The following is a 20,649-nucleotide window of genomic DNA, read 5'->3' on the forward strand; positions in this document are numbered from 1 at the left end:
GCTCTTACTGCTCTGGCCATTCCTTTAAAAAATGCTTTTTTGGGGCTGGGCATGGTGGCTCATGCCTGTAATCCTAGCACTTTGGGAGGCCAAGGTGGGTGAACTGCTTGAAACCAGCCTGGCCAGCATAGGGAGACCCTGCCTCTACAAAACAAATTAGCCAGGTGTGGTGGCATGTGCCTGTAGTCCCACCTACTCTAAGGGCTGAGGTGAGAGGATTGTTTAAGCCTGGGAAGTGGAGGCTGGCAGTGAGCCATTTTCGTGCCATTACGTTACAGCCTGGGCGACAGAGCAAAACCCCATCTCAAAAAACAGAAATTCTTTTCTATTTCTTTCTTCTTTATTCATTATTGTTCCTAAGAGGATAGGTTCTAAGCTTTCTTCACCTCAAACTTGTATTACTCTCATAGATTAAATCATATTTATGGCTTCCATAACCATAAATAAGCAGACTACTTCTAAATCAGTATTTTTACAGACTTGGTATCAAAAAGCCTACTAGACATTTACACTATACATTTTATCTAAAATTCAACATGCTGAAGTCTGGATTTGGGTTTTTCCCTCCAAAACCACCCAATTGCTTTGATCAGAAACAAGGAAGTAACTGTTGAGTTCCCCCATGTCTTCAACATTCTACAGATTCCCCATGAATCATTGAAAAGGGAAGCATCCTGCGTATTGCTTAAGAGAGCAGTTTTCTCATAAGTAATGTGTGAAGCTGTTCACTTCTCTCCAAACTCATTGCTACCATCTGCTCATCTCTCACCTGTACTGTAACAGGCTCTCACCTGGAAGCACTTGTATTAAATTTTGCTTCCCTTCAACCAGTTTCTTCACTGTAGCCAGGATGATGATTTAAAAAAAAAAATACAGATCTGGTAATGTCAGGTTGCCTAAAAAAGCTGCTCATGGTCCCTGGGTTCAACTCTCAAATTTACAAATTCCTTCTTTATTATCTGGCCAATCCCTTCACCGTAGTCTCAAAACACTCTTCCTCAACCTTTCTACAATCTAGCCCTATTGAATTTTTTAAACTCTTCAAACGCACCTGCCCAATGCCCTTTAAATATGCAGTTATCTCTGTGTTGAAACTCTTTATTTTTTGATTCCTGCTCATCCAGGTGTCAGCTTAAATGTCAGTTTGCGGGCCAGTGGTTGTCAACTCTTGGCTCCAAATTAGAATTAGCTGGGAAAGTTTTTTTTTTTTTTTTTTTTAATCAATGATCCAATTTAATTGCTCTCCGATGGGGTGTGAATCAGAGTCACCTAGAGGGCTTGTTAAGCCCTGTCACCTGGTAATAGTGATGCTGCTATCTGGGAACCACGCTCTGAAACCAGTGCTCTAGATTAGACTAAGTTTGAGCTCCAGCAAAGTGCTTTCACAGCACATGTGCAGCCTTTAGCACACCGCCTATCATACTTTATTATTATTGGTTTTAAAAAATTTGTCTTTCCTGCTGAAAAGAAGTGCAGTTCTTCTTTGTTTGGCCGGGCACCCTAGCTTTCTTGTTTACCTTGGTATCCGTTAGGTCTAGCACTATGACTGGCACATAATAAGAATTCACTTAATATTTGTTGAATGAATGAATAAAAGGCTAAGTTTGGGTAAGAAAGTGGTGTCTAGATTATCCATCAATCACTTAAGGCAGTATTTTTTTTTTTTTTTTCTGAGTCTGCTTGCTAGAGAATAAGGCAGTAATTAAATAGAGGTGAGACTAGGGTTTGGTATCTATTTGTAACTAGTTTCAAGTTTGTATTTTGGTTTATTCATTCAAAATCTGATTGAGGGCAGTACATGTGTGTTGAGATGCCTCTGCACCCTAATTCTCGCTCTCATCTCCACCACTGTGCTGCACATGCAAAAGGCAGTAAGCAAATAGATTTTGGATGATTGTGATGCAAGACAATCCCGTGAACATCTGGAACTTATTTGTGGTGTGTATATGTGTGTGTGGTTACATGTTTGTGTGTATGGTTGTGTATATTTCAGAAATGTCTTAAGCAGAATCACAGAAGAACAGAAGTTGTCGTTGTATAGTACTCCATTTCTAGACAATTTAATTCTTTAGAATTGACCATCCAGAAACTTCCTTCAGCCTGGATTGGGTTGTTGTAGATTGAATTGCTTTTTTAATTTTAATTTTTTATTTTTGAGACAGGGTCTTGCTGTATTACCCAGGATGGGGTGGAGTGGTGTGAAAATAGCTCACTGCAGCCTCAACCTCCTGGTTTCAAGTGATCCTGCCTCAGCCTCTTTAGTAGCCAGGATCACAGTTGCTCACAACCATGCCTGGCTAACCTTTTATGTTTTGTAGATATGGAGGTCTCATTATGTTGCCCAGGCTGGTCTTGAACTCCTGCCCTCCAGCAATTCTCCCACCTCAGGCTCTCAAAGTGCTAGGATTATAAGTGACCAAGACTAGCTGAGTTACATTTTTGAGGGATGTTCTAAAGTAGACCCAAACCCTTTTATTGCCTGCATGCTGTCTTGAATGTATTATTTATTGAGTGAAAGATGATTATAAATCATAGTTTGTATTTACAAAATATTATATGCTTATTTATAATTATATTTATTGAATACTTTCTATATGAAGCATAATCTTAGAAAAGACACACATTTTCTGCCCTCCAGTTTTGTATGAGAGATATGTGAGTAAGCCAATGATTAAAATACAGCAGTGTAAGTGCTGGAGTAAGCAGAGTAAATATGTAAAGACTACCTTGGGAATACCCAGGTCCTACTCCCAGACAAGCAGGGACCTGCCATGTTGTGTTTTAGCAACACAGGATGTTAGTCTGAGTGGCAGTAGGGGTGTTAAGGCAGGTTATTTCTTGTCTGTGGGCCACACCCAGGGGCACATTCTGAGATTTAGAGAATGTGAAGAAATGCCAAGAAAAGAAATAGGTCAGACTGTTCAGTCCTTGGGGATTCAGAGATGTGGTTCAGTAAGACCATGCACACCAGAAAATGTGCAAAACTTCATATGTATATATGCGAATCTTTTGAAATGAAAGCTCACGGTTTGATCATGTTCTCAAAGGGGCCTATGATTGCCACAAGAATTAGAACCATTGTTCTAATGTATAAATTGATGGAGGAGGGAGATGAAGTGATGAAGTGATCCTGTACTGGGATTTCCCTAGGACTTTCCCCCAAAATACAGAAGTCATCTGTTGCAGATGATACATTAAAAAAATTTGTAAGTCAAACCATACTTTGAATATGCTAGGTTAACTCACTAGGGAAACTTGGGTTGAGTTATTTTGTGAAGTAAGAAATTTAAGAAAAACATCTGTGTATTCATAAGTTCTGTTTTTTTTTTTATGTAGCCCTCCTATCAAGATGGCCATAGCAATACCACTACTGCCACCATGATTACTCCTCCAGTGAATTGTTCTAGAAGCTATACTTCATGTTTATTATGTGCCAGATGCTGTACATGTTTTTCTTATTTTCACAGCAACTATATATGACAGTTGTTATCTACATTTTCTTTCTTTTTTTTAAAATTATACTTTAAGTTCCAGGGTACGTGTGCACAATGTGCAGGTTTGTTACATAGGTATACATGTGCCATGTTGGTGTGCTGCACCCGTTAACTCATCATTTACATTACGTATATCTCGTAATGCTATCCCTCCCCCCCTCTCCCCACCCCACGACAGGCCCCGGTGTGTGATGTTCCCCACCCTGTGTCCAAGTGTTCTCATTGTTCAATTCCCACCTATGAGTGAGAACATGAGGTGTTTGGTTTTCTGTCCTTGAGACAGTTTGCTCAGAATGATGGTTTCTAGCTTCATCCATGTCCCTACAAAGGACATGAACTCATCATTTTTTATGTCTGCATAGTATTCCATGGTGTGTATGTGCCACATTTTCTTAATCCAGTCTATCACTGATGGACATTTGAGTTGGTTCCAAGTCTTTGCTATTGTGAATAGTGCTGCAATAAACATACGTGTGCATGTGTCTTTATAGCAGCATGATTTATAATCCTTTGGGTATATGCCCAATAATGGGATGGCTGGGTAAAATGGTATTTCTGGTTCTAGATCCTTGAGGAATCGCCACACTGTCTTCCACAATGGTTGTAATAGTTTACAGTCCCACCAGCAGTGTAAAAGTGTTCCTATTTCTCCACATCCTCTCCAGCACCTGTTGTTTCCTGACTTTTGAATGATCACCATTCTAACTGGTGTGAGATGGTATCTCATTGTGGTTTTGCTTTGCATATATCTCTGATGGCCTGAGCATTTTTTCATGTGTCTGTTGGCTGCATAAATGTCTTCTTTTGAGAAGTGTCTGTTCATATCCTTTGCCCACTTTTTGATGGGGTCATTTGATTTTTTCTTGTAAATTTGTTTAAGTTCTTTGTAGATTCTGGATATTAGCCCTTTGTCACATGGGTAGATTGCAAACATTTTCACCCATTCTGTAGGTTGCCTGTTCTCTCTGATGGTAGTTTCTTTTGCTGTGCAGAAGCTCTTTAGTTTAATTAGATCCTATTTGTCAATTTTGGCTTTTGTTGCCATTGCTTTTGGTGTTTAGTCATGAAGTCCTTGCCCATGGCTATGGCCTGAATAGTATTGCCTAGGTTTTCTTCTAGGGTTTTTATGGTTTTAGGTCTGACATGTAAGTCTTTAATCCATCTTGAATTAATTTGTGTATAAGGTGTAAGGAAGGGATCCAGTTTCAGCTTTCTATATATGGCTAGCCAGTTTTCCCAGCACCATTTATTAAATAGGGAATCCTTTCCCTATTTCTTGTTTTTGTCAGGTTTGTCAAAGATCATATGGTTGAAGATGTGTGGTGTTATTTCTGAGTGCTCTGTTCTGTTCCATTGATCTATATCTCTGTTTTGGTACCAGTACCATGCTGTTTTGGTTACTGTAGCCTTGTAGTATAGTTTGAAGTCAGGTAGCATGATGCCTCCAGCTTTGTTCTTTTTGCTTAGGATTGTCTTGGCAATGCGGGCTCTTTTTTGGTTCCATATGAACTTTAAAGTAGTTTTTTCCAATTCTATGAAGAAAGTCATTGGTAGCTTGATGGGGATGGCATTGAATCTGTAAATTACCTTGGGCAGTATGGCCATTTTCAAGATATTGATTCTTCCTATCCATGAGCATGGAATGTTCTTCCATTTGTTTGTGTCCTCTTTTATTTTGTTGAGCAGTGGTTTGTAGTTCTTCTTGAAGAGGTCCTTCACATCCCTTGTAAATTGGATTCCTAGGTATTTTATTCTCTTTGAAGCAATTATGAATGAGAGTTCACTCATGATTTGGCTCTCTGTTATTGGTATATAGGAATGCTTGTGATTTTTGCACATTGATTTTGTATCCTGAGACTTTGCTGAAGTTGCTTATCAGTTTAAGGAGATTTTGGGCTGAGACGATGGGGTTTTCTAAATACACAATCATGTCATCTGCAAACAGGGACAATTTGACTTCTTCTTTTCCTAATTGAATACCCTTTATTTCTTTCTCTTGGCTCACTGCCCTGGCCAGAACTTCCAACACTATGTTGAATAGGAGTGGTGAGAAAACTGTCTTGTGCCAGTTTTCAAAGGGAATGCTTCCAGTTTTTGCCCATTCAGTATGATATTGGCTGTGGGTTTTGTCATAAATAGCTCTTATTATTTTGAGATATGTCACATCAATACCTAGTTTATTGAGTTTTTAGCATGCAGCATTGTTGAATTTTGTTGAAGGCCTTTTCTGCATCTATTGAGATAATCATGTGGTTTTTGTCTTTGGTTCTGTTTATATGATGGATTACATTTATTGATTTGTGTATGTTGAACCAGCCTTGCATCCCAGGGATGAAGCCAACTTGATCGTGGTGGATAAGCTTTTTGATGTGCTGCTGGATTCGGTTTGTCTGTATTTTATTGAGGATTTTTGCATTGATGTTCATCAGGGATATTGGTCTAAAATTCTCTTTTTTTGTTGTGTCTCTGCCAGGCTTTGGTACCAGGATGATGTTGGCTTCATAAAATGAATTAGGGAGGACTCCTTCTTTTTCTATTTATTGGAATAGTTTCAGAAGGAATGGTACCAGCTCCTCTTTGTACCTCTGGTAGAGTTCAGCTGTGAATCTGTCTGGTCCTGGACTTTTTTTGGTTGGTAGGCTATTAATTATTGCCTCAATTTCAGAATCTGTTATTGGTCTATTCAGAGGTTCAGCTTCTTCCTGGTTTAGTCTTGGGAGGGTGTATGTGTCCAGGAATTTATCTATTTCATCTAGATTTTCTAGTTCATTTGCATAGAGGTGTTTATAGTATTCTCTGATGGTACTTTGTATTTCTGTGGGATTGGTGGTGATATCCCCTTTATCATTTTTTATTTCGTCTATTTGATTCGTCTCTCTTTTCTTATTAGTCTTGCTAGTGGTCTATCAATTTTATTGATCTTTTCAAAAAACCAGCTCCTGAATTCTTTGATTTTTTGAAGGGTTTTTTGTGTCTCTATCTCCTTTAGTTCTGCTCTGATCTTAGTTATTTCTTGCCTTCTGCTAGCTTTTGAATGTGTTTGCTTTTGCTTCTCTAGTTCTTTTCATTGTGATGTTAGGGTGCCAATTTTAGATCTTTCCTCGTTTCTCTTGTGGGCATTTAGTGCTATAAATTTCCCTCTACACACTGCTTTAAATGTGTCCCGGAGATTCTGGTATGTTGTGTCTTTGTTCTCATTGGTTTCAAAGAACATCTTTATTTCTGCCTTCATTTCGTTATGTACCCAGTAGTCATTCAGGAGCAGGTTGTTCAGTTTCCATGTAGTTGAGCGGTTTTGAGTGAGTTTCTTAATCCTGAGTTCTAGTTTGATTGCACTGTGGTCTGAGAGAGAGTTTGTTATAATTTCTATTATTTTACATTTGCTGAGGAGTGCTTTACTTCCCGCTATGTGGTCAATTTTGGAATAAGTGTGATGTGGTGCTGAGAAGAGTGTATATTCTGTTGATTTGGGGTGGAGAGTTCTGTAGATGTCTATTAGGTCCGCTTAGTGCAGAGCTGAGTTCAATTCCTGGATATCTTTGTTAACTTTTTGTCTCATTGATCTAATGTTGACAGTGGGGTGTTAAAGTCTCCCATTATTATTGTGTGGGAGTCTAAGTCTCTTTGTAGGTCTCTAAGGACTTGCTTTATGAACGTGCATACTCTTGTATTGGGTGCATATATATTTAGGATAGTTAGTGCTTCTTGTTGAATTGATCCCTTTACCATTACGTAATCGCCTTCTTTGTCTCTTTTGATCTTTGTTGGTTTAAAGTCTGTTTTATCAGAGACTAGGATTGCAACCCCTGCTTTTTTTTGTTTTCCATTGGCTTGGTAGATCTTCCTCCATCCCTTTATTTTGAGCCTATGTGTGTCTCTGCACGTGAGATGGGTCTTCTGAATACAGCACACTGATGGGTCTTGACTCTTTATCCAATTTGCCTGTCTGTGTCTTTTAATTGGAGCGTTTAGCCCATTTACATTTAAGGTTAATATTGTTATATGTGAATTTGATCCTGTCATTATGAGGTTAGCTGGTTATTTTGCTCGTTAGTTGATGCAATTTCTTCCTAGCATTGATGGTCTTTACAATTTGGCATGTTTTTGCAGTGGCTGGTACCAGTTGTTCCTTTCCATGTTTAGTGCTTCCTTCAGGAGCTCTTGTAAGGCAGGCCTGGTGGTGACAAAATCTCTCAGCATTTGTTTGTCTGTAAAGGATTTTATTTCTCCTTCACTTATGAAGCTTAGTTTGGCTGGATATGAAATTCTGGGTTGAAAATTATTTTCTTTAAGAATGTTGAATATTGGCCCTCACTCTCTTCTGGTTGTAGGGTTTCTGCCAAGAGATCCGCTGTTAGTCTGATGGGCTTCCCTTTTTGGGTAGCCCGACCATTCACTCTGGCTGCCCTTAACATTTTTTCCTTCATTTCAACTTTGGTGAATCTGACAATTATGTTTCTTGGAGTTGCTCTTCTCAAGGAGTATTTTTTTGGTGTTCTCTGTATTTCCTGAATTTGAATGTTGGCCTGCCTTCCTAGGTTGGGGAAGTTCTCCTGGATAATATCCTGAAGAGTGTTTTCCAACTTGTTTCCATTCTTCCCGTCACTTTCAGGTACACCAATCAGATGTAGATTTGGTCTTTTCACATAGTCCCATATTTCTTGGAGACTTTGTTCATTTCTTTTTACTCTTTTTTCTCTAAACTTCTCTTCTTGCTTCATTTCATTCATTTGCTCTTCAATCACTGATACCCTTTATTCTACTTGATCAAATCAGCTACGGAAACTTGTGCATGCATCACGTAGTTCTCATGCCATGGTTTTCAGCGCCATCAGGTCATTTAAGGACTTCTCTACAGTGTTTATTGTAGTTAGCCATTTGTCTAATCTTTTTTCAAGGTTTTTAGCTTCTTTGCGATGGGTTTGAACATCCTCCTTTAGCTTGGAGAAGTTTGTTATACTGATCGTCGGAAGCCTTCTTCTCTCAACTCGTCAAAGTCATTGTCCGTGCAGCTTTGTTCCATTGCTGGCGAGGAGCTGTGTTCCTGTGGAGGAGAAGAGGCACTCTGATTTTCAGAATTTTCAGCTTTTCTTCTCTGGTTTCTCCCCATCTTTGCGCTTTTATCTACCTTTGGTCTTTGATGATGGTGACGTACAGATGGGGTTTTGGTGTGGATGTCCTTTCTGTTTGTTAGTTTTCCTTCTAACAGTCAGGACCCTCAGCTGCAGGTCTGTTGGAATTTGCTGGAGGTCCACTCCAGACCCTGTTTGCCTGGGTATTACCAGCGGAGGCTGCAGAACAGCAAATATTGTAGAACGGCAGATGTTGCTGCCTGATCCTTACTCTGGAAGCCTCATCTCAGAGGGGCACCCAGCTGTATGAGGTGTCAGTCGGCCCCTACTCGGGGGTGTCTCCCTGTTAGGCTCCTCAGGGGTCAGGGACCCACTTGAGGAGGCAGTCTGTCCATTCTCAGATCTCAAACTCCATGCTGGGAGAACTACAACTCTCTTCAAAGCTGTCAGACAGGGATGTTTCATTATCTGCATTTTCTAGTAAGGAAACCAAGGCTCAGACAGGCTGGGAAACTAGTAGTGAGTTTTATGTCCTTACTCTCGACTAGACAGCTGATATTCAGGGTGGCCATGATTTGAACCCAGCATTGTTAGATTCAAAAATCTATGCTCTTTTTATTGCAGAATCATCTTTTAATTTTTGGTAATGTGGTTTTACTCCAGGTGTGTCTAGTTTCAAATAACTGAAATAAATTTGAACTAGCTTTTTTAAAAAAGGAAAAGTTGTTTTAAAGACAAGGAGTGTCTTGAGGAACCTAAAGACAGGACTCCAGCTGGCTTCTAGGAGGAACTGGAACTGAGAGCTGTTTAGCTAGAGTTCTGTTCCTCTGACTCTTCCCTCCTGTCTTGCACATCTGCTTTATGTTCTGTCTGTGGCTTTCTCTGCTGCTTGTGTAGATGACAGAATATGGCTGCTGCACAGCTTTGACCAGGCACAGAGATGAGCTGTCCCTAAATACAAATTCCTAGTAGGGAAAATCTGATGGACTCTGCTTCATTTGTATTTTTATTTAAGACAGGTCCTTGCTTTGTCACCCAGGCTGGAGTGCAGTGGCACCATCATGGCTCACTACAGTGTTGACCTCCTGGGTTCAAGTGATCCTCCTGTCTCAGCCTCCTAAGTATTATAGCTGGGACTACAGGCACATGCCACCAGCTAATTTAGCCCAGCTAATTCTTTTCTTTTCTTTTCTCTTTTCTTTTCTTTTTCCTTTTTTCCTCCCTTCCTTCCTTCCTTCCTCCCTCCCTTCCCTTCATTCTTTCTTTCATTCTTTCCTTTTTTTTTTTTTTCAAGGTCTTGCCCTGTTGCCCAGGCTGGTCTCTAACTCCTGGCCTCAAGCAACCATCCTGTCTTAGCCTCCCAAAGTGTTGGGGTTACAGGCATGAGCCACTGCACCTGGCTGGCTCTGCTTTCAACAGACATCTATCGTGGGTCCAATCAGCTTTTAGCCAAGAAGGCAGAATTACATAATCCAAACATGGCTGCCACTCATGGCACCAGTTTTGACTGGTAGGAATGTGTGACTCTAGTCTTTTCTCACTCATCTGGTATTGCTGCAGCCTATTCTGTGTACTCTGTTACATGGAGAGTCTAATAGTTTCCTTTCCTGTTTGACGCATGATTATAGCTCTTTGAAGAGCAAATAAGACTAGGACAGGCGTGGCCAATATGCTGACATGTCAATGATTTTCTTCTTTTGAAACACATCCTCATTGTTTCCACAATCTCATTCTTTATAGCCTGATTTTCCCCCACCCCACCCCACCTCTCTCATATAGGAATACAGTTAGAGTATCTGCTCAAAAGAAATCACCCACTTTCTTTGGAGCTCAACTTTTCACCTGGGCTACAGCTCCATCTGACTCCCTTTGCCAATATAAACCCTTCCCCAAACTTGTTGTGTTTATTCTCTATGATAATGTTGAGAGTCCTTTTCCCAATTGTCACTACTTATCCAGAAGTTGGTCCAGTTATTCTCATTGGGTACACTGAGAAGAATAAATTCACGAGGGCTCTTAGGAACAAATGGTGGTCACCAACTCTCTTCTCAACTGAAGTAGCTCCAATGGAAGGGGGTCAAATCTCAACACCCAGTTACATACATGTATACTTTCTGTTTTCTTCTACAGCTGTAAAAAAAAGAAACTCAAGAGGAAAAATTTATTGTTACATTTTTTGTAGGTGGTCCCAAACTTATGAATGTTTAGGGTTCCTAAATGTTTAGGGTTCTAGTTGTTTAGAACTTGGAACTTATTTTATTTTGGAAACAATACTGTACTTGCTGGTTTAGGTTTCTAGCCAAACTGCAAATAATAATTTGGCCTACAACATAGCTGATTTGACCTTGAATTATGACCTCGAAATTTACTTTACCCTTAAAATTAGAGTCTGAACTCTTCTGGTCCATAGCCTGAATTCATTAGCTTTCTAGATACTCATTCCCCTAAGATTCTCTGAAGTTTCGTACTCCTTGGAACCTCTGTTTTCCTCTTACTGTAGAGGAGGTAGGGGGACAACATAGAGGTATGTAAGTGGATGATGGATGTGGGCTCCAGGTATTGAAAGATGTAGTGGCAGTAGATGGTACAAAAAGAAGGATAGGACTGAGTAGAAAGCAGTGAGTTTTATGACCTTAGTGATGCTCAAAAAAAGAGGAGGCTGGTGAAGAGGAATAGGGAGGAAAGAATGGCTGGCTGCAATTGTTGATAAATAGATATTGCATGTAGTCAATGTCTTCATTTAAAATATTAACTATTTTTTGTATGCAATTCTTTAAGTTGCTCTTTCCCCCCCCATTATTTTTTTTATTTTACTTATTTGTTTGTTTGTTTTGAGACAGAGTCTCACTCTGTCACCCAGGCTGGAGTGCAGTGGTGTGATCATGGCTCACTGCAGCCTCAACCTCTCAGGCTCAAGTGATCCTCTGGCTTCAGCCTCCCAAGTAGCTGGAACAACAGATGCATGCCACCACACCCAGCTAATATTTTGATTATTTATAGAAACGAGGTCTCCCTATATTGGCCAGGTTGGTCTTGAACTTCTGGGCTCAAGTGATTCTCCCACCTTGGCCTCCCAAAGTGCTGGGATTACAGGTGTGAGCCACTTTGCTAAGCCTATCTTTCTTCTCCATTAACCTGCAGTAAATAGAGAATAAATTTTACAGCATTCATCATTTGTTTAGCTGGGTCCCTGAACTTGCCTCCCTGGGATAAGGCACCATAACTGCACAGAAATCCAGCCAGATAATGGGAAGGTGTGCACTGGCTTCTCACTGCATGGCTGTGTAGTGTAATCACAGCGTGCCTTTATGGGGCTCCTGTTTATGTGGCTTTAGTAGATGATTTCATCCTCTTTTCTGACTTGGAACTAGAGAAGTTTACATTCTCAGCAAACAGATGGACAACAGGGTTGAAATAAGATCTTGTACTGAAATAGTCCTTGAGTCACACTCCTTGACTGTTCTCTCATACGGGAAACTTGCCTCTTCCTTCTTGCAGAAGGCCAAGGCTGAGAATTCAGTGTACTCAGAGTTGTTGGACTCTTTTCTCAATATATATTATGTTGGATATTTTTCTTCTTGGTCTCAATCTTGGTCAAGATTGAGAGTCTGCCAGTATAAGAATATTATCTAATTTGTTTTGGCAGAACACCTGGCCTTTTGCCCTAAGTAGATGTTTAAAAATAGAACTAAAAGTTTTGCATTAACTTGTTTTTGTCCTCTTTCCAAAAAAGATCCTGACATGAGAAAAAAGGGGAGCTTGATTTTTACCTATAGTTTTATTTGGGAAGCAAGGGTGCTCTAGTTCAGGGGTGTCCAATCTTTTGGCTTCCCTGGGCCACATTGGAAGAAGAAGAATTTTCTTGGGCCACACATAAAATATGCTAACATTAATGACAGCCAATGAGCTAAAAAAATTGCAAAAAAAATTGTATAATGTTTTAAGAAAGTTTATAAATTTGTGTTAGGCTGCATTCAAAACCATCTTGGGTTACAGGGCTGCAGGCTATACAAGCTTGCTCTAGCTGAAACTCACTTGACTTGGTCATTGGGTTCTAGTGTACATTGTGCCAGTAACTGTGTGACCTTGGGAAAGTCAGTCCATCTTTCAGTGCTGTTTCCCCATCTGTAAAATGCGAGTGATAAAACCTCAACTGAAGGGTTGTTGTAAGTATTAAATGAAATGACATTTGTGAAAGTATTCAGATGAGATAATATTGCTGTATTAACATGGATTTTTTTAAAGGTACAAAAAGAATTATATTAAAACAGTAACATACATTTGTATGTATGAGGGAGGGATATTTAAAATTAAAATATTATATAATCACAAAAAAGACCAGATATTCCTTGCTCTGCCCTTGGGCATCCAAGAAAATTAAAGCCTGTTTTATATCACCAAAATGAAAAAGAGGCTTGATAGAAGTAACAGTGCTCAATGCTTGGAACCCAAGTCAATTTATACTCTTGTTAGATAAGTCCAAATTCTAAAGGCTACAAAAATCCTGTTAAATCAAGGGGAAAAATTCATTTTAGGATAAAGTTATTCAAGATGAAAGAAAGGCATGTCTTCAGTGAGAGAACTGCCTGCTGTCAGATGATATCTTGCTAATGTATTTAAAGATTTTGGACTTCTCAATTTTCTTGGTTTTCTGGTAGCCAAATCCACCACCACCCCCTCGCTTTTTCTGCTTGGCTTCATTGCAGTTGATGTTCAGATCAACAAAGGGAGGCACCTTGAAACCAAATGACAGAGCAACTTGAGGCAAATTTAAGTTATTAACATTAAAGATCTGTTTCAGAGAATGGGAATCATAGGCTTGTATGTACGGCTTATATGGTTCCTGGGCTGACTTACGAAGAAAGTAGTTGTTTTCAATCAATTTCTCAAGCTGGGACTTAATGTCAGAAATTTTAGACCAGAAAAAGTCTAATAAACTTAATGGAACCTTGGATTGTTTCAAGTAGCAAAGAAAACCTAATTATTCTGGGCACAAAATGAGCAGGGCATGCCCTCTCCCATTTAGGCCTCTGGCTGTTCTACCCACACAATGAATATATTCCTTAGGGTCATTGGGAGGGTCATACTGAACAATCCAGTCAACTTCAGGAATGTCCAGTCCTCTTGCTGCCACATCCGTACACAATAGTGTTCCTGAATCTGGGTTGCAGAACTGGAAGAATGTGGTTGTACACTTATTTTGCTTTTGCTTTCCATGAATGGCTACGTAGGGCAAATCAATGTAGTTCAGCAACTCATAGTGGTATTTCACGGACATACAAGATGAAAAGAAGGCCATAAGCTTCTTCTTTCGTTTCTTCTTAAGGAATGTAAAGAGCAGAAGGAATCTCTTTTTGGAAGGACAAACAACATAACCTTGCTCAAGACCATCCACTGTTGCATTAGCTTTATCATCATCAACACCAACATACAATGGCTCCTTTTTCAGAGAAATCCTTGCCAGGCCTTCACTTTTTGAGTTTGGGTGGCAGAAAAGAGCATAGTCTGTCTACGTGCTGGCAAAAGTTTAATAACTTGCTTTAATTCCTCTTCAAACCCAACATCCAAGCTCTCTTGCCTGCCACCATGTAAGACGTGCCTTTGCTTCTCCTTTGCCTTCTGCCATGATTGTGAGGCTTCCCCAGCTATGCGGAACTGTGAAGCTGGTTATTGATCAGCTTCATCAATAACCAGACACTGCAGGTTTTTATACATAAACCCTGGGGTATTCTGCATATGGTCCAGCAGACGGCCTGGTGTGGCCACAATGATGTTGATCCCATTAGCAAGTTTCTGTGCTTCAGCAGATCTGTTACTGCCCATAATCAACCCATAGGTATGTACCTGGCAAGTCTTTAGCTCCGTAAGAACACCAAAAGTTTGCATGGCTAGTTCTCAAGTAGGTGAGAGAATGACTCCCGTTTCATTCCTGGGCATGAACTTTAACTTAACAATGAGTTCAGCTGCAGGGATGAGAAAACCCAGGGTTTTACCACTGCCTATTTTTGCAGCTGCTAGAAGTCCCTGCCTTCCAGAAGTGTTCTGATACTTTTATGCTGAATTTCAGTCATGTTTGTAAAACCCATTTCTTTTATTGCCTTCAGAGTGTTTTCATTGACAAGATTACGTAGAGAAACAAATGAAGTATCCTCAAAAGCTCCTGTCAGTCCCAGGGGCAGGCTGGGCACCTCACTATCATCTTCATCATTATCTGGCTTCTCCACATTATTTTCTGTTTCTTTAGGAGTCTCTGCACTTTCTTCTTCAGATTCCCCTTTGTTTTCAGTTTTTGCTTTTTTTGCATCAGGCCCAGCATCGTTCAGCATTTTTCTCTTTTTCTTCTTCTTTTTCTTTTTTGATTCTGAATTGGGAGACTGCATTGCTACTTCTCCATTGACTAATATGGTGGATTTCTGGGGAAATTTTTTAACTTTTATATTTTCCACTGCTTCTTGAGACATGCCTCAATTTGGAGCTTCTGATAAGTCCATATTCATAGAATGTTTTGATTTGTTAACCTTTCCACCTCCCATTGTTTCTTCAGACACATTTCCATTTTGAGTTTCTGATAGGGTCAGATTTGAGGCCCCCTGCAACTTTAGGTTCCGCTGCCGCAATTTGAGGTTCTGCTTCTGTATCTTCTTGCGCAGGAGTTTCATCCGCAGGTGAGATGTGCTGTCCAAGAAGTGCCTAGACCACGGTGCCACACAGTCAACACAGATTTTTGATATGGTTTGGCTGTATCCCCCACCCAAATCTCACCTTGAATTGTAATAATCCCACATGTCAAGGGCAGGGCAAGGTGGAGATAATTGAATCATGGGGTGGTTTCCCCCATAGTGTTCTCATGGTAGTGAATAAGTCTCACAAGACCTCATGATTTTATAAATGGGAGTTCCCCTGCCCAAGCTCTCTTGCCTGCCACCATGTAAGACGTGCCTTTGCTTCTCCTTTGCCTTCTGCCATGATTGTGAGGCCTCCCCAGCTATGCGGAACTGTGAGTCCATTAAACCTCTTTCCTTTATAAATTACTCAGTCTTGGGTATGTCTTTATTAGCAGCATGAGAATGAACTAATATAATTTTGTTTAATTTTCAGAGATTAGAACTATCCTTCCTCTATAACAAAATAGTTTATAATGAGCAAGGAATAATTAATCCACTTAAAGATTTACTTATAGTAAACTAAGTATATTTGCTCACTGCCTTTTATTCAGTCCTTGCTGGAGAGAGGTAACAATGTTGACCTGTGACTTCATTTTTTTTTTTGAGACCTGCTTGATTTATTCTGATTATTTAATACACAGTGACATAACTGTGATCCCAAAGTGTGCAGAGTTAAAGCCTTCAACTGCAGCTGAGGAGAGGGCAGGAATGGTACACCTGCAGACAGTGGTGAGTCAGGAATGATGGGCAGGGGGCCATGACCAGGACAGCCTCCTCCCCAGGGCCAGGGACAGGGGAGTGGCCTGAGGAACAGGACCCAAGGGTAGCCCATGGCCAGGGAAGGGGTCAGAGACCTCCCCTTGGCCTAGGTCTGGAGCTCAGAAGTGCCACATGGCTGAGGGGGCAGCAGCCCAGGAAGGACCAGAGGCAGGGCCAGGAGACCACCATTTCCTGGGGGGCTGAGGGCTGGGAGGTGCCCTACAGGAGAAGCCAGGAGGGGCCACTTGCTCCTGGGGTGGGGGCCAGGCTGGAGTAGGCTGTAGCAAGAAAGACCTGAGGCAGGTGCAGGGCCTGAGAGCCTAGGGGGACGGTGTTGGGGGGCTTCCAGGGCAGCTGGCCCAGGGAGCAGTCCTGACTCAGCAGAGGATGCCCAGGGAGGGGCTGCAGACCCTTCAGGACCTCCCCTCCTCTCTCCCTGGAAAGGAGCTGGGGAATCTGTAGTGCAAATCGGTGGACCACTCAGTTATGGAGGGAGGCTGTGCCTGAAGAGGGGACACTGGGGTGCGCCCCGTCCACCATCTCGGCCTCCACCACTGTCCTCAGTACAGCCACTTCTCGTGAGAGCGCAGGCCACGGACACCACCCTCGATCTGGGCCAACACGGTCTGCTTCTCAAACTTGAGCTCTCCTGAGTACATCATGGACCAAAGGACAGACAGTCTGTAGCCCCAATATCCTGGCAGCCATGCTGGATGCCCACTATGAGGTAGGGCATGAACTTCTAAATGGAACCTTTGTACTGGATGGAACACGAGACACCCTGTGTGATCTTCACCTTATCCCCCTCGCTGAAGTATTGTTTCTGGCTGCTGCTGCTCTTCTCCCTGGCATCCAGTGAGCCCATGCCCTGGTACTTCTTTTTTTTTTTTTTTTTTTGAGACAGAGTTTTGCTCTTGTTGCCCAGGCTGGAGTGCAATGGCACGATCTCGGCTCACTGCAACTTCCGCCTCCCGGGTTCAAGCAATTCTCCTGCCTCAGCCTCCAGAGTAGTTGAGATTACAGGCGTGCACCACCACGCCCAGTTAATTTTGTATTTTTAGTAGAGATGGGGTTTCTCCATGTTGAGGCTCGTCTTGAACTCCTGACCTCAGGTGATCTGCCTGCCTTGGCGTCCCAAAGTTCTGGGATTACAGGCATGAGCCACCGCACCCGGCTCCCCAGTACTTCTTAAGCTGCACCCCGTCTGAGAAGTACTTGCAGAGGGCCTCCGTGGTGGCAGCCAGCAGGCAGCCCATCATCACTGTGGAGGCTCTAAGTTCCAGGGCCTTGACCACATGCCCCACAGTCCTATGATGGGCACACCAAAGCGTTGGGCATACTCGGCCACCTTGTACACAGCAGTGCCCTGGGGCCGACCGCAGGCCATCACTTCCTGGGTGATGCAGATGGAGCCGCAGCCCATCCCCACGCACAGCCCATCCACACCAGCATCAATCAGGTTCTTGCCCTGGGCTGCTATCACTATGTTCCCCCCAATCACCTGGAGGTTGGGGTACTTCTGTTTGATGTAATGCACTATGGCGATCTGATACACTTGAGTTCCCTTGGGATGAGTCCAAGATTATGAAGTCGTCGCCCGCCTGGGTGAGCAGGTCCAGGCAGTATTTGCCATCCTCATGGGTGCCCACAGCTGCATATATATGTATATGCTGCAACATATATATTGTCCAAGGTCCTGTAGAAGGACCCCCACAGCAGCTGCTCGTGGGAATCCTTGGAGGCCAGAGGGTAGTCTTGGTTCTTCTTCAGGTCGGTGCAGGCGATGATGGCCACCAGCTCATCGAGATCATTGAGGATAGGCAGCTTCCCTTTCTTGCTAGGCAGCTTCCCTTTCTTGCTACGCTGCAGGATTTCATTTGCCTCTTTCAACATCACGCCTGCTGGAGCCACCACCAGCTTGATCCTTGGCATCATCACCTCACTGAGGAGGGTGTTGTGATCCTTCTCAGCAAGAAAGTTGATGTCCGGGGAGATGACGATGCCCACTAGCTTGCTACCCATGATGTCCGTCTCAGTCATCGGGATACCAGAGAAGCCATGCCACATCTTGGCCTCCAGCACATCAACCACAGTGTGTGAGGGGCTCAGCACCACCGGGTCCGTGATGAAGCCCCGCTGTTCAAACTTCTTGACCTTCTGCACCTCTTGGCCTGGAACTCTGGGGTGCAGTTGTGGTGAATGAAACCAGTACCTCCCATCAGAGCCATCGCAATGGCTATGTCGGCCTCTGTCACGGTGTCCATGGGGGAGGAGATTAGCGTCAGCGGCGTCTTCATCGTGATCTTCCGGGTCAGGACTGAGGTCAGGTCCACCTCATCAGCTATGAAGTCTATGAATCCTGGGAGAATCCGTACGTTGTTGTAGGTGAGGCTGTCAGCGCTGGTGAAGAGCTGCTACGGGATGAGCTCGTCCTCAGGCAAGTAGCCGGTGCCGCAGTTGCTCAGATAGTCCGCCATGCTGCCGCGAGACCCCGCGACCCCACCCTAAACACCTGCGCAGCCGCCGCTGCTGCCTCCATTTTTTTAATACGATATAAAATACAGTCTAATTCAGGGCACGCTGTGGATCACAATGCCTCATCCTGCTCACTTGGGGTTATTTATTGCCGTCACACTTTCTGGTAAGAGGCGTAAACTGATGTAATATCAAAGGAACACCATAAGCCATTTGAACTGTTGAACTGATAGAATCCTGAACTGGGCAGGTGGCCATCCAAGTTTTTTACAGCCTTCTTTTGGGCATGATGGCATCTGATTTCTGCTTTCTTATCTCTCTCCAATTTTGATAGCCTCAAGTATATGCTGCAACATATATATCGTCCATGGTCCTGTAGAAGTATGTGTAAAAATCGCAGGTTGACAAGATTGGAAAATATTTTTAAGGATTAACCCTATGTAGTAACATTGTTCACTCTCAAAAGTTTTGTCTCTGTTGGTCAGTTCGTGGATTACTTCCATCAAAAGAGGATTTTGGATTGGTTATTTTCAACATAACCACTGAGAATGAGAGCTTCAGCCTGTGTATGCATTAGGTCCTATAAAAGGAAGACAGATACTGGGCAGGGACCCCCTCATCCTGATAGAATGGTCTGGGAGCCTTGCACCAAAGTTTCTCTTATTTGTTTTGATTTGTTCTCACCCTTACATGGGGAGGTGAGGGTGAACTAGTTGTGACTGAACTACTTATCTTTATTCACAGTGCTTATCAGAGGGGTATAAAATACTTCTTTTGTCTTTTGATAAAATTAGAAATTTATGTGTTATTAACATGTCATTAATGAGCCTCTTTGGGTTTAAGAAAGCACCAGAAATTAACAAACAATTAGGAATAAAACTAGGGTTTACTTTCCATGATTATCTTTTGCTTTTATTATAGCTTGAAAAAGTTTATAAGTAAGTCGTTTTAAAGTTTTTAAAAAATATTTTTAGGACCTGGGGGTCTCACTATGTTGCCCAAGCTGGTCTTGAACTCCTGGCCTCAAGCAATTCTCCTGCCTCAGCCTCCTGAGTTTTAAAGTTTTTTTTGTTTTGTTTTGTTTTTTAATTAAACGCCTGGGATGGAGAAACTTGTTCTCTGCCATCAACAAAGCTTACCTCTTATCCACCTCTCTGACTTTGCTCATGTAATTCCTTTTGCCCAGAAGGCCCTTCTTCCTCCTTCGCCCCATTGTCTTCCCACATTTCTACCCACTAAATTCTCCAGGTCTTACAGGGCTGGGCTCAAAATGCTGAGTGCCTTTCTGAAACTCGGTGCTACTCTGACCAGCTGACAGGCCTAATTGTCTTTTTTGACACCACTTGAAGTCTTATGTTTTATTTATCTTTGTATTCCCAGTACCTAATAAATAACCTGTAGATAATAGGAGCTTTAGACGTGTTTGTTGAATAGAGCAATGAAAGTAAGAGCATTATAGAAGAGAGGAAGCCTAGAAGAGGGTGTCTAACTATATGATGGGGAAAGGTGAGTAGGAGGGAGATTCCAGAAAAGATACACCTTGAGTGACATTTTTTTCTCTGTGTGTGTGTGGGATGAAGAGCTATTGGTCAGGTGGAAAAGGCAGGGAAGAATGGCCTTGATAAATGGAGAACCATCTGTGAGTGTGAAATTTAGAGTACTTAGAAATGTTTAGTATGGCTGAAACTGAGATGCAAAGTGAAGATGGAGGAAAAGAAGATGAATCTAAAATGAAAGGCAGGTTGTATATTTGAACTTTGTGCCAATTAAAAAATCATTTAGGTTAGTAGTTAGAATTGCCTCTGTGATGCTTAGGTCAATAGTATAAAAGTCAGGTGTGGGATTCAATTTCATGAACTCATTTGATTAGAAGAGCTTGAATATTTAATTCATTATGTAACAATTACCTCAGAGTAAATGGGCTGGACATGATGGCTCACACCTGCAATCCCAGCACTTTTTGGAGGTCAAGGCAGGAGGATCACTTGAGGCCACGAGTTTGAGACCAAACTAGGCAACATGATGAGATTCCTGTCTCTATAAAGAAAAAAAAAAAAGTAAACGGGTGGGTATAACAGTTTGTGTTTGAAACAAATGTTTGCTGAAATCACAAACTGAAACCCTAGAAATTTTAAGGTAATTCTTCCTGACATAGAGGCAAAAATACTGGAGTCTCAATTTAAC

General features: G+C 42.0%; 1 protein-coding gene and 2 pseudogenes across 1 annotated transcript in view; 1 reads left to right on the top strand and 2 right to left on the bottom strand.

The window, feature by feature from the left end:
* Positions 1–20,649, top strand: part of RNF144B (ring finger protein 144B) — a 192,083-nt gene that overhangs the window by 73,636 nt on the left and 97,798 nt on the right. The gene's annotated exons all lie outside the window — the stretch shown is intronic.
* LOC129038746 (ATP-dependent RNA helicase DDX18-like) lies at positions 13,135–15,263 on the bottom strand (annotated as a pseudogene).
* LOC129038747 (inosine-5'-monophosphate dehydrogenase 1-like) lies at positions 16,551–18,467 on the bottom strand (annotated as a pseudogene).

This window comes from Pongo pygmaeus, chromosome 5 (assembly GCF_028885625.2).
Source record: "Pongo pygmaeus isolate AG05252 chromosome 5, NHGRI_mPonPyg2-v2.0_pri, whole genome shotgun sequence".
NCBI classification, from domain to species: Eukaryota; Metazoa; Chordata; class Mammalia; order Primates; family Hominidae; genus Pongo; species Pongo pygmaeus.